The 12,055-nt window shown below is 40.1% G+C and overlaps 1 pseudogene; it reads left to right on the top strand.

Annotated features, from left to right (window-relative positions):
• Positions 1-2,173: 2,173 nt before the first annotated feature.
• Positions 2,174-2,902, top strand: LOC134484216 (proteasome subunit alpha type-6-like; annotated as a pseudogene).
• The last annotated feature ends 9,153 nt before the right edge of the window (positions 2,903-12,055 follow it).

Below are 12,055 nucleotides of genomic sequence, written 5' to 3'. Positions count from 1 at the left end.
ATATCCAGGGTTGTTTCCATGTGTTCTTTCTTGATTGCTCCTATTTCCATTTTTAATTCCTTCAACTGTTTGATTGTGTTTTCCTGGAATTCTTTCAGGGATTTTTGTGACTCCTCTCTATGGGCTTCTACTTGTTTATTTGTGATTTCCTGGAATTCTTTCAGGGATTTTTGTGACTCCTCTCTATGGGCTTCTACTTGTTTAATTATGTTTTCCTGGAATTCTTTCAGGCATTTTTGTGATTCCTCTCTGTAGGCTTCTACTTGTTCTCTAAGTGAGTTCTTCGCGTCTTTCTTGAAGTCCTCCAGCATCATGATCAAATATGATTTTGAAACTAGATCTTGCTTTTCTGGTGTGTTTGGATATTCCATGTTTGTTTTGGTGGGAGAATTGGGCTCAGATGGTGCCATGTAGTCTTCGTTCCTGTTGCTTGGGTTCCTGCGCTTGCCTCTCGCCATCAGATTATCTCTAGTGTTACTTTCTTCTGCTATTTCTGACAGTGGCTAGACTGCCCTGTAAGCCTGTGTGTCAGGAGTGCTGTAGGCCTGTTTTCCTGTTTTCTTTCAGCCTGTTATGGCGACAGAGTGTTCTGCTTTCGGGCGTGTAGTTTTCCCTCTCTACAGGTCTTCAGCTGTTCCTGTGGGCCTGTGTCTTGAGTTCACCAGATAGGTCACTTGCAGCAGAAAAGTTGGTCTTACCTGTGGTCCCGAGGCTCAAGTTTGCTCGCGGGGTGCTGCCCAAGAGCTCTCCGCGGCAGCAGCAACCAGCAAGATCTGTGCCACTGTTTCCGGGAGCTTCAGTGTACCAGGGTTCCAGATGGGGTTTGGTGTTTTCCTCTGGTGTCTGAGATGTGTATGCAGAGTGCAGTCTCTTCTGGTTTCCCAGGCGTGTCTGCCTCTCTGAGGGTTTAGCTCTCCCTCCCACGGGATTTGGGTGCAGAGAACTGTCTATCCGGTCTGTTTCCTTCAGGTTCCAGCTGTGTCTCATAGGCAGCGGTCCTGCCGCACCTGGGCCCTCCCCCACGGGAGCCCAGAGGCCTTATACAGTTTCCTCTTGGGCCAGGGATGAGGGCAGGGTTGGGCAGTGTTGGTGGTCTCTTCCGCTCTGCAGCCTCAGGAGTGCCCACCTGACCAGGCGGTTGGGTCTCTCTCTCACAGGGTCTGGGAGCAGAGAGCTGCTGCGGGCCGGGATCCGCGGGTGTGGGACTTCCGGTAAACACAGGACGTGCCCGGTCCTAGAGGAATTCTGCCTCCGTGTGTCCCGAGCTCACCAGGCAGCTTTCTTGCAGCAGAAAAGTTGGTCTTACCTGTGGTCCCAGGGCTCAAGTTCGCTCGTGGGGTACTGCCCACGGGCTCTCTGCAGCTGCAGCAACCAGGAAGATATGCCTACTTCATGTTCTTTACCCATTCATCAGTTGAATGGCATTTAGGTTGTTTTTGTTTCCTAGCTGAATAAGTATCTGTGGAATTGGATGTTAATTCCTTTAGGTATATACCACGAAGTAGTACACCTGGGTCATATGGATATCTTTTCGGGTTTTATGAAGATTCCTTACATTTCCAGAGTGGCTGGAACTGATTGTAATCTCACCTACAGTGAATGGGGCTAGCTTTTCCTTGCCTTTCCTGCAGCATTTTTGTAAGTTGTTTTGTTAATCTTAACCACTCTGATAGGTGTTTTTTAATAGTATTTTCCTAGAAGCTAAGGTTAATGAATACTTGTTTAGGTCTTTCTTAGCCAGTTTTATTACCCCTATTCAGAACTCTGTTTAGATGCCTAGTCCATTTTTAATTCGGCCTTTTGCTTACATTCCTAGACAGTTTCTAGTTGGGTCATTTAATTCTTTATCTTTTTTGTTGTTGTTGTTGTTTGTTTTTAGAGTTTTTGTTTATTCTATTAATTCTCTGTTAGAAAAATAGCTGGGGCAGCAGCTATACATGGACTATACATGGACTGACCCTGGACTCTGACCTCATAGGTAGCAATGAATATCCTAGTAAGAGCACCAGTGGAAGGGGAAGCCATGGGTCCTGCTAAGACTGAACCCCCAGTGAACTAGACTGTTGTGGGGAGGGCGACAATGGGGGGAGGGTTGGGAGGGGAACACCCATAAGGAAGGGGAGGGGTTAGAGGGATGTTTGCCCGGAAACCGGGAAAGGGAATAACACTCGAAATGTATATAAGAAATACTCAAATAATAAAAAAAAAAAAAGAAAGAAAAAAAGTACCCAAGAAACTACTGGATTCCAGCACAGTGACTCACTTGTTCAAGAGAACAGAAAGCATTGGCTGTGTGGTAACGGTAGTGACAACTGATAGCAGATCCCGGGCACAGAGGACATGTTATGAGGCAGCTAATTGGAAAGACTAATATGGCTATGAGATTCCTGTGAACATGCTTAAAAGAATTGCCGATATTTCTCAAATCTACACACAGAATGGTGAAATGAGGCCACTTGGTTTTTGTCTAGTTTTAATTTGTATAGATGAAAAACAAGGCCCTCAAGTGTGATCCTGCAGGCTACTACTGTGGCTTTAAAGCCACTGCAGCAGGAGTGAAACAGAGTGGACCAGCTTCCATGAAAAAAAAGTGAAGAAATGTGATTGGACATTTGAGCAGATAGTGGAAACTGCAATTATGTGCCTTCCTACTGTTCTGTCAATTGATTTCAAACCTTCAGAAATAGAAGTTTGTGTAGTTACAGTTGAAAATCCTAAATTTAGGATTCTTACAGAAGCAGAGATCGATGCTCATCTTGTTGCTCTAGCAGAAAGAAACACTCTTATCAGCTTACCAGATCCATTATGCCATGTGCCTGTGTGCTTGGTAACAACAAATCAACATCACAGAGGCCCTGGATTGACGATGGAGACTCTCCTACTCTTGCCACTGACTGATTAGGACTCCATATAAATAAAACAGTGCTTTTGTGGGAAAAAGACAGTACTTAGGGAGGAAGGTTCCATGACAGTTCCAGTGGGACACTGTATGAAGTAGACAGTGTCTTTAGCCATCGGGTATTATCTTCAAGCTGTAGAATGCAACCATAGACAATGGTAACATCCTATATTGTCTTGCAATCTTCTTGGACTCTGCTGACCAAGAAGTTGAAAAAAAGATTTCCAATACCTGGCCCTGGATTTTTGTAAAATAGTCTATGGCTCTTGAGTGTCTCTGTACTATTCTTCCTCCTCCTAATTAGAGTTCCTACATTTCTGCCCTTTCTACCTTAATAGAACCTGTGTTTTAATATTCTCTTCTCTAGATGTTCTTCTCTTTCTTTTCCCCACAGTTCCTTTCTATTTTCTGGACTTCAGCAATTACTTTGGGCTATAATCTTAAGATTTGAAGCTAGGTTCTTGAGAAAAAAAAAGAATGTGGAGCATTTTCTATCTAGATTTAGGTTCCTTCTCTCAGTGTAGTATCTTCTCATGTCCAGGAGTGGTATTTAAACTTTCAAAGGACAAAAGCAAACGATAGTCCTATCCAGTGCAAAATCTGTGAAACAAAGTTATGATGTACCCAGTAAGATATTTCCAAAGTTGCAGTAATGTTACTTTCATCCTGTGGTTTGCCAACAGCTATCTAATTGGACTGAAATTCAACTCCTTAGGAGACAAGTCCTGAGCGATACTATAACCAACTCACAGTAGCTTCAATAACCATAAGGAATGTAATACTCTCACTTACCTAAACTAATAGGACTTCTATCTGCATTCAATCCTTGTACCCACAGATGAGTGTAAATCTCACCCTTCATCAAGGAAGCTTCAGATAAAGGCTGTTACCAAGATCCACAACTGGTCACAATGCAGATAAGTAACTTTGCAGATTAGCAAATGGAAAATAAGTAACTGTGATGTGCTCAGCTGCAGCTGGTAATTCTATGGTGCATCCACTTCAGCTAAGACTTGGGGAAATCTGTGAAACCGAGTAAATGGATCACGTGAGTCATAGAAACACGATGTCTGCTGCTATATTCTATCATTTACACATGGCAAGGATGCTATCCCATGAAACCTCAACATTACCCTTGCCTAAATATCTTTATAATGTTAAGACCAGTAGACACATCATCATGATGGGGAGAGTTTACAAGGCTCTATCCCCTAGTTGAAGAACTACAGAGTCTATACCTTAAAAGTGAGGGAGAATCAGTTTTCTCCAGGAAGTGATACTCCTGATAGGTTGTCTAACCCCAAGTGGTAAGCCCTAAACACACGCACATGCATATGCACACACCACACACACACACACACACACACACACACACACACACACACACCTAGTAAATATATAAAATGTTGCTAGCTTGACAAGGAGTGGATAGACATGGGAGGAGTTGGAGGGAGAGACAAAGGAGTGGAAATTATATAAATACAGCATTCATTAAGAGGGGTAATTTTTAAGTGAGTAGTATTTCTTATACTGTCCATAAGAAACTTACATATTTTGACTTGCATACTCTTTACAAGAACATTATTACCTATTGATGTATATTCTACCAATATTTTCAAAATTGTGTTAAGAGAATCAAATTAGAAAAAGATTGAAATACTTTGTTCCAAGTCACACTAAATCTGGTTGTAACTCCTATAAGTTCTGTTAAGTGACCCTAATACACTAACAGGGCAATGTTGTTATTGCATGATCCTATGTTGTATACATATCATCATATTTATATAAGTATCTAAATATATTTTATTTTGTGTTAAAAATTCAAATGCTATAACATATATGGCTGAGCATAATGATGGTTTTACTTCATTTTCCTGTTGAGGTCTTATGTTTTGATTTCAGAAGGGTAAAAACTAAATGTTACATTATGCACTAATGTTCTTTATACTTATTACAAATTATTTCATTTTACTCCTATATCATGAATGCTCCATTGTTAAAGTACTTACTGTCAAGCCTTAAGACCTAAGTTTGATCTCTAAGTACCACATGGTGAAAGGAGAGAACAAACTCGGGTTGATACTCTCACCAGAGCAGTTACCCACATATATTAAGTACAAGGAGCAAAAGTAATTTAAGGGCTGGAAGATGGGGATAGGCCCTGTGCAGTGCTGTCTTCTAACATGATATGGCTGTTGCGATCATAAACTCACAGTAGCTGTGGCTGACTACACAAGATCTGTATAGGATGAAGCCTGTTAAGTTTTCAACATCAGTGTGGGAGGGACTCAGAGGAAGCCATCACCAGCTGAGGAACTTTTGGAAAGCAGTTAATCATTGCTGGGAAATAGGGATTCATTTTTCTGTAAACATATGTCCACAGATGTGTTGCCCATGCTCCAATGTATGATTCCATATATGTGTATATGGTAGCAGTAATTGGAACCAGCAGAATATACAAAGAAAAGGAACATAAATCTGGGAAGGGACTATATTGGAGAGTTTAGGTAGAGATAAATGGGAAATGAAGGTTGGATATGCTTAAAAACTATTGTTATTGCTACATACATATATGACTGCAATAATACATGTATGTAATAATACATCATATATGTAGTATGTACATACATATATACACACACATACATATATATACACAGTATGATGATTGTGGTTTTTGCTTTGTGTGTGCACAGTCAGAACTGACCACTTTGATCTTGGACAACCTGGAAGAGGATAATTCTCTGAATAGTAGTCATTGAATTCCTGTAGTTCATCATCTGTGGCTAGGACACTTAGAAATTTTCACCCCTCCATGTTAACATATGTCTTGATATTGCCAGTTGTTTTGGTCTTGCAGCCATCTATAGGAAAGACTTACACAGAAGGCTTCTTGGTCTTATGGCTCTTAACCTCTTTCTGCCCTCCTTCTTGTGATGTTCCATGAGCCAAAGATACATAGCTATAAAGCATTCACAGGGGTATAGGCTGCCCACATTCTGTTGGTCTTTACATGGTTACCAGTTTTCTGTGATGGTCTCCATTTGTTAAAGAGAGGCCTCTTTGATGAGGGATGATAGCTATACTTCTCTATAAGGATTAGATTTTCAATATTGCAAGGAATTATGATGGTTTAGCAAAAATGGCAACAGTAAATTACTTTCTAAGGTCTCTGACTTCACTAGCTCAAAGAAACTGGCTAGGTTTCCTGCAATACATATAATTTCTCTCCTTTTAAATGTGCCATAAGTCCAATTTCAGGGTTTCATTGCTACTGACATGTGAAGGCCAATTATTGTACATTCCTGCAGAAGTTGCCATGCTGGTACTCTTCAAGGTTCACAGGTTTTGCAGTGGGTAGGACTGTTTAATTTCTTTCTTCCGTTGTCACTTTGCATCATACACTTTGCCTGTCCTATCAGGTCCGGCTTGAATAATGCCTGTACAGTGTCCTAAGTGAATTGTCTTCAGTATGGTGGTTTACCCTTCATCCCCAAGAGACATCTAAATATTGTTTTGGGGGTCACTTGAACTACCCTGACTGATCATTCAAAAGTAGGATTTCTGATGCTTGGTACTGGAGTTTGTGTTTGTTTCTTAATATGGGATGTATATAATTCTAGGAAAACATAAAATGATAATTCGAAGCTTTGTCAAACAACTTTAGTGTTATTTTTTCCCATCCCTCCTCCTTCGGTGTGGACATCACTCTCTCCTCTCCAGTTGGAGCCACCTACTGTTGTTCTGTTTTCCTATGTCATATCACATGCATCCTGCTCTCTACCTCTCAAGCTCCATGACACCAAGTCTGGTCCCTTTAAACATTCCTGTTTTACTGGAGGTACTTCATGTTGTATACTCACAACTAAAGAGTCAGACCTGGGAATCACAAATAAGAGTAAAAGCAGGGAATATTTGCCTTTTGGGATCTAGACGACCTCACTTAATACAATATTTTCTGGTTCCATCCATTTATGTGAAAATTTCATCTTTACTTTTTTTTCTCTCTTTTTTTTTATTAACTTGAGTATTTCTTATATACATTTCGAGTGTTATTCCCTTTCCTGGTTTCCGGGCAAACATCCCCCTCCCCCCTCCCCTTCCTTATGGGTGTTCCCCTCCCAACCCTCCCCCCATTGCCGCCCTCCCCCCATAGACTAGTTCACTAGGGGTTCAGTCTTAGCAGGACCCAGGGATTCCCCTTCCACTGGTGCTCTTACTAGGATATTCATTGCTACCTATGGGGTCAGAGTCCAGGGTCAGTCCATGTATAGTCTTTAGGTAGTGGCTTAGTCCCTGGAAGCTCTGGTTGCTTGGCATTGTTGTACTTTTGGGGTCTCGAGCCCCTTCAAGCTCTTCCAGTTCTTTCTCTGATTCCTTCAATAGGGGACCTATTCTCAGTTCAGTGGTTTGCTGCTGGCATTCGCCTCTGTATTTGCTGTATTCTGGCTGTGTCTCTCAGGAGCAATCTACATCCGGCTCCTGTCGGTCTGCACTTCTTTGCTTCATCCATCTTGTCTAATTGGGTGGCTGTATATGTATGGGCCACATGTGGGGCAGGCTCTGAATGGGTGTTCCTTAAGTCTCTGTTTTAATCTTTGCCTCTCCCTTCCCTGCCAAGGGTATTCTTTTTCCTCATTTAAAGAAGGAGTGAAGCATTCACATTTTGATCATCCGTCTTGAGTTTCCTTTGTTCTAGGGATCTAGGGTAATTCAAGCATTTGGGCTAATAGCCACTTATCAATGAGTGCATACCATGTATGTCTTTCTGTGATTGGGTTAGCTCACTCAGGATGATATTTTCCAGTTCCAACCATTTGCCTACGAATTTAATAAACTCGTTGTTTTTGATAGCTGAGTAATATTCCATTGTGTAGATGTACCACATTTTCTGTATCCATTCCTCTGTTGAAGGGCATCTGGGTTCTTTCCATTTTCTGGCTATTATAAATAAGGCTGCGATGAACATAGTGGAGCACGTGTCTCTTTTATATGTTGAGGCATCTTTTGGGTATATGCCCAAGAGAGGTATAGCTGGATCCTCAGGCAGTTCAATGTCCAATTTTCTGAGGAACCTCCAGACTGATTTCCAGAATGGTTTTACCAGTCTGCAATCCCACCAACAATGGAGGAGTGTTCCTCTTTCTCCACATCCTCGCCAGCATCTGCTGTCACCTGAGTTTTTGATCTTAGCCAATCGCACTGGTGTGAGGTGAAATCTCAGGGATGTTTTGATTTGCATTTCCCTTATGACTAAAGATGTTGAACATTTCTTTAGGTGTTTCTCAGCCATTCGGCATTCCTCAGCTGTGAATTCTTTGTTTAGCTCTGAACCCCATTTTTTAATAGGGTTATTTGTTTCCCTGCGATCTAACTTCTTGAGTTCTTTGTATATTTTGGATATAAGGCCTCTATCTGTTGTAGGATTGGTAAAGATCTTTTCCCAATCTGTTGGTTGCCGTTTTGTCCTAACCACAGTGTCCTTTGCCTTACAGAAGCTTTGCAGTTTTATGAGATCCCATTTGTCGATTCTTGATCTTAGAGCATAAGCCATTTGTGTTTTGTTCAGGAATTTTTTTCCAGTGCCCATGTGTTCCAGATGTTTCCCTAGTTTTTCTTCTATTAGTTTGAGTGTGTCTGGTTTGATGTGGAGGTCCTTGATCCACTTGGACTTAAGCTTTGTACAGGGTGATAAACATGGATCGATCTGCATTCTTCTACATGTTGCCCTCCAGTTGAACCAGCACCATTTGCTGAAAATGCTATCTTTTTTCCATTGGATGGTTTTGGCTCCTTTGTCAAAAATCAAGTGACCATAGGTGTGTGGGTTCATTTCTGGGTCTTCAATTCTATTCCATTGGTCTATCTGTCTGTCTCTGTACCAATACCATGCAGTTTTTATCACTATTGCTCTGTAATACTGCTTGAGTTCAGGGATAGTGATTCCCCCTGAAGTCCTTTTATTGTTGAGGATAGCTTTAGCTATCCTGGGTTTTTTGTTATTCCAGATGAATTTGCAAATTGTTCTGTCTAACTCTTTGAAGAATTGGATTGGTATTTTGATGGGGATTGCATTGAATCTGTAGATTGCTTTTGGTAAAATGGCCATTTTTACTATATTAATCCTGCCAATCCATGAGCATGGGAGATCTTTCCATCTTCTGAAGTCTTCTTCAATTTCTTTCCTCAGTGTCTTGAAGTTCTTATTGTACAGATCTTTTACTTGCTTGGTTAAAGTCACACCGAGGTACTTTATATTATTTGGGTCTATTATGAAGGGTGTCGTTTCCCTAATTTCTTTCTTGGCTTGTTTCTCTTTTGTATAGAGGAAGGCAACTGATTTATTTGAGTTAATTTTATACCCAGCCACTTTGCTGAAGTTGTTTATCAGCTTTAGTAGTTCTCTGGTGGAACTTTTGGGATCACTTAAATATACTATCATGTCATCTGCAAATAGTGATATTTTGACCTCTTCTTTTCCCATCTGTATCCCTTTGATCTCCTTTTGTTGTCTGATTGCTCTGGCTAGAACTTCAAGAACTATATTGAATAAGTAGGGAGAGAGTGGGCAGCCTTGTCTAGTCCCTGATTTTAGTGGGATTGCTTCAAGTTTCTCTCCATTTAGTTTAATGTTAGCAACTGGTTTGCTGTATATGGCTTTTACTATGTTTAGGTATGGGCCTTGAATTCCTATTCTTTCCAGGACTTTTATCATGAAGGGGTGTTGAATTTTGTCAAATGCTTTCTCAGTGTCTAATGAAATGTTCATGTGGTTCTGTTCTTTCAGTTTGTTTATATAATGGATCACGTTGATGGTTTTCCGTATATTAAACCATCCCTGCATGCCTGGGATGAAGCCTACTTGATCATGGTGGATGATTGTATTGATGTGCTCTTGAATTCGGTTTGCCAGAATTTTATTGAGTATTTTTGTGTCGATATTCATAAGGGAAATTGGTCTGAAGTTCTCTTTCTTTGTTGTGTCTTTGTGTGGTTTAGGTATAAGAGTAATTGTGGCTTCGTAGAAGGAATTCGGTAGTACTTTTTTTCTTTGTGACAATAATTATGCAGTCCTTCCTCTGGAAGCTACAGATATAAATCCACCCTGTTTAAGCCTTAAAACCATATTCTACTTGGTAGAGTCAGTCCTCGGGAGAAAAAATAGTAATGCTATGGTCAAAACCAGAGCTGCCACCATGGGACATGACATTTTCACTATTTCAAACACAGTCTACACCCATAGCACACACACCAGGCACACAAGCCCCTCCCAGAAGTTATCAGTACTGGCTCTTATAATATTGAGGGGTTTTTTTTATGGAAATAAAGATACGACTGGGAAAGATTATACTTAAATCCACACCATTTTGAGAAGTCCCCAGGTGAGCTTTATAAAATATTGCTTTCCTTTAACATATTATATTATATTCTTCAGAACTGCTTCAATTCAACCAATTCTTTTTATTTTCTGAGGTTCCTGGTAAATCCTCTCACCGTGGGTTAACAACAACAACAACAACAATAACAACAACAGCAACAACAACAGCAACAACAATAGCAATAACAGCAACAAAAGATACCATTTCCAATGATGTTACGTAGTAGAACGAGAACTTAAGGTCCTGAGAACAGAAATGTGTTCATGTAATAGCTTGAGTGGATCTGGAGTAGTTAGAGAATTTTAGAGCAAAATTGTGAAATGGAGAGGGCCACATAGTCTGGAACAGTTAATAAAACTGGCCACTTTGTCTTTGGTAGTTGGACAATTAAACCAATGAAGTAGTTTTCATATCTGCAGGAAAGGATTAAGGAAAAATGGCATTAGAAAAATTTATGTGTATAATTAGGAAACTGTAGGATGCAGAAAATAGGCGATAGGATACCTAGGCAGGAAATAGACAATTATTTTTTCAGGGTTTTATTTTATTTTTAAGTGTGTGTGAGTTTGTGTGTGTGTGCATGTGTGTGTATGTGTGTATGTGCATGTGTGTGTATGTGTGTGTATGTGTTTGTGTGTGTGCATGTGTGTGTATGTGTGTGTGCGTGTGTGCATGTGTGTGCGTGTGTGTGTTATAGAATAGTGCCTTATTCTATCAGTCTATACCACATCTTTAAAGAAAATTGACTCTTTCCTAATGGTTGTCAACTGTCAATCGCCCTTCTTATGTGGGTTCTCAAATTACAGCTGTATAGATGATAGATTTTGTGCAGTCACCCACAGCTGCAATGATTTCATGTTTGCATGAGTGCATTGGTCCTGTCATGTCCACAAGACACTGTTTTATCCAAGCTCTTTCTGACCTTACTCTCTACCTTCTCCAAAAATTTGTCTGCATCTAGTGGGACAACTGGTGTCATATAAATATCCCTTTTATATAGATAAGAAATTCACAAATATTTGATCAATTGTGAGTCTGTATTAACTCCCATTGTCTGCAAAAAGCAGCTTGTATAATGAGAGTTTCACTAATCTTGGTGTATTGGGGTACATATTTAAAAGACAGTTTGATATCATGTCCATTGAGTAAATTAGTAGTAAGCTTACATTTTGGGCCAGTGGGCTCTTCGGCACTCGGTTTGGGAGAGCTTTACAATACAAGGCAAAGGTTTCTTCCTGTGAAAAGGAAGTTAAACCCCGTCAGAAAATGGTGGGTTGCTCCTATAATAATAATGTCCCTTTTATGTAACCCAGGGCTTTACTTTACTAGGTCAGACAACTCATTGGACTTAGAACATTCACAATGTTGTGCTGTATTACCATCCATCTCAAGAACATTTAACTTTTCTAATGGAAAGTCTGTTCCCATTAAAAAATAACTTCATTTTCCATATCACTGCCTGACAACCACCATTTATGACTTATATGAATCTGAATACATACATATAAATATAATCATACAATATTTATCCTGTTGTTACTGTCTTATTTCACTTAGGCTAATAGCTCCAAGTTTAATTCATACTGTAAAATGTGTCAGCATACCCTCTTAAGATTAATATTCCCTTGTATATGTACCATTTTTTTTACTCATCACAGACTACTATCATAGTTTTGCATTTGTGAACAATGATACTATTATCTCATTTTTTCTACTTGAGATTTTTCCATTTGTACATCCAAGATTCTCAAGATTTGGAGGGTTTGGATCCACTATC

Source organism: Rattus norvegicus, chromosome X (genome assembly GCF_021556685.1).
Source record: "Rattus norvegicus strain SHRSP/BbbUtx chromosome X, alternate assembly SHRSP_T2T, whole genome shotgun sequence".
Classification (NCBI taxonomy): domain Eukaryota; kingdom Metazoa; phylum Chordata; class Mammalia; order Rodentia; family Muridae; genus Rattus; species Rattus norvegicus.
The sequence above is the reverse complement of the archived record's forward strand: the minus strand, read 5'-3'. Positions and strand labels throughout refer to the sequence as shown.